Source organism: Stegastes partitus, unplaced genomic scaffold (genome assembly GCF_000690725.1).
Source record: "Stegastes partitus isolate 25-593 unplaced genomic scaffold, Stegastes_partitus-1.0.2 Scaffold771, whole genome shotgun sequence".
In the NCBI taxonomy this organism is placed as follows: domain Eukaryota; kingdom Metazoa; phylum Chordata; class Actinopteri; family Pomacentridae; genus Stegastes; species Stegastes partitus.
Window position 1 is genome coordinate 261,997 of NW_007578502.1, and position 2,984 is coordinate 264,980.

Genomic DNA, 2,984 nt, shown 5'->3' on the forward strand with positions numbered 1-2,984 from the left:
CACTTCATCTGTTGTTTATTCATCACAGTTACAGTTAACAGGAGCACAGCGTCCACATGTTTTCTGTGGTTGTGGTTAAACCCTGTACCCAACAGAAGCATGTTGGTGAAGCTTCCAGTGCAAAGAGCTGCTGCTAATGAAGACATTTAAACACAACTCCTACATGTGGGACATTTCTACCTTTACTACCTAAAAGAGCTCTGCATGACAAACTGTTGGGAGTGGAAAGACTTTCCCTAACGAAGGAGAAAATGGAACAGATGATGCAGACTGACGTTTGTGGTCCACCTCAGTGGAGGTCACATCTGCTGTCCAGGCCGGTCAGTGATCACCATGCTGGGATATTTACCAACAGGAACATGCAGCAGGGCAGCATAGTGACTGAGGTCTGTTCTCCATCAGCAGACTGATCACACAAACATCAGACCGTTGCTGTTCCCTGATTGGCTAGCACACCTGACTGGGAGTGGCTCCATTCAACCTGCTCTCAATCCTGAATGCTTCATCCAGTAATACCAGATATGGATCAAGGGTGTCTACCAGTGCTTTAGTTTTCTACTGTAGCTGGTCAAACCTGCTGAGCTAGTTGTGAACTATATATACACAGGATATATATCGCCCAGGGTGGTGGACAGCTGAGTGCTTCACATCCTGAGATGTATAAGAAAGCTTCTGGTGTCAGTAGATGATGCTGGAGAGAATGCCATAGGTCATCATTTAAAAATTCAAAACAATGAAACACACTTTGGACTTCCTATTCTACTGTTTGTGTCCATTTTCCACTAATACCATGTGTTGGACTTCATGTCTCATTGTTTCACAGGTTAGTGGGACTTTCCCACAGTGGGAACATTAGCTCTGCTTCTGGCAGCTGTGCATGGCAGAGTCATGACTCCATGTTCAGACTGTCAGCATGACGAGGCCACAGAACGTGTTCACTTCATGGCTGCCAACAGGCCTGAGTCTAAGACATTTAGAGGTCACTTAAACGTATGGCTGACAATTAGTTCGACGTTGATGTTTAAACCATGCCTTAGTGGAGACTGATCTCTGATAAGGCCGTCTGATTCTATGCTGAGTGTGACTGAAGGTGCCTCCTCCATCATTCTTCACAGCTGTGCACAAATATAACGATAACTGGAGGTCCAAGTCAAATAGCTGTTGTGGAAAGAAGGAAGAAGTGCTGAATAAATTCAAACAAATGTGAAACTGCAAAGCTGAGATAAGATGAAATAACCTCAAAGAAAACAGATTTTAGATGATGAGCGTCATGGTGGTTACTCCCAGGTTCTCCTGGCCGGTGCTGTGATGGCGGTGGGTTCTACTGTCCTGGTAGAACTGACAGATGTGTCACCTGATGAGTGTAACGCTGATGATTTGACCTGGTTTCAGCTGCCAGCCATCAGTCAGCTGGACTTGTGTGTGCGACGGTTTAGTGAAACAGGACATGTGCTCACCTTGTAGAGGCACCGCTGTCCTCCCGTCCTGCAGCCCGCCATGCTTCTCCACTTCTTGATCTGGGAAACCAGGGACTCATAAACCTCCAGACACGAGATCCCAACGTACCTACATGGAATAAAACACATGCATCCACTGAACGGCCAGCTCAGGTTGTCTCAGGTACACTCTATAGGTCAGATGGGGCCATCTAGTGGCTGTGGGCTGTCAGTGCTTGTGTTTGATGGTTTTAAAGTAAAGGTAGGTTTTATAATCATATATGATATACATAAATATATATAATCATAACAGCAGCATTTCAGTTGCACCCGACTTCATCTTGTGCTAAACATGATGTCAACAGCCTGAGCCAATTAAAAACTGTAAAAGTCAGGCCGAGTTTCTTCACATTTCTTTCAGTGTTCATGGAGAAACACTCTGAGGAACTCCGTCTGTGGGATGCCCTCTACCAGGTCAGCATAATGATGTGGTCACCTGTCTGTCCTGAACATGATGCACAGAAGCATCAGAGAGGCCGACATGGTCTCAGATGTGGGATTGAACCAGCTCAGTTCTATCAATCATCTGTTAGATCCACTAGATATGAAACGGGCTGAGCATTAGCTCACAGAGGTCGACAGAGTTATGAACTCTCAGCATTCAGTGTAGTTCTGAAAGTAAAAAGAGCCACGACAGGTGTCCTCTAGGCTCTGATGATCAACTGTCAGCATGTATAAATACGTGACGCTCCAAACACAGTAAACGGCAGCAGCAGCTCGGCTATGATCACATGCAAGCCTCAGAAACACTGCTGGACTCATGCATGACAGGATGCTCCCTGACGGTCACCAGAACCAGAATGAACACTTCTGATACTCAATATTTAAGCCTCACAAAGACAAAAGTAAGACATGAAGCCTACCATTCTACTTTGCACTGTGCATGGAGCGGACCAGCACCACACAGTCTGGATGAGCCCACTGCTAGAAGACCTGCCAGGATCCAGTGGACCAGATGCATTTTGCTCCAGGTTGTCAGCAGCGTTCGTCTGGCTTCACACTGGCAGTAGGTCCTCTGACAGAGACATGAAGAGATAAAAAAGGCTAGAAATCATGGGACGGTCATGTGCTTTGTGAAGAGGAAACTGCCTTAATTAAGTTTAGTCAGACCAAGGGCCAGTAAACAGAGAGGCTTCAGACAGACTGGATTCACAGAGAGACAGGAGACGCTCAGAGTGGGCTGATGTCTCTGGAACAACAACATAGAAGAAATCATTATGCATGAAGAAAAAACGTTTAGCATGGACATACAGCTCCATGTGTACGTGTGCTGTGCAACAGGTTTGACAAACCTTGACATGTCACACCTCATCGTGTGATTAGAAGAAAAAAACTAGAATGAAGCCGTGATCAACAGTCCACCTCCTCCCCAGGTCACACTGGGACAGACAGTGGTCCAAATATCAACAGGCCGGGAGAGCTGACACTGCACATATCTGCTGTGTGTTTCTTATCATCCATCCATCGTCTCTACACCTTAACCCTCAC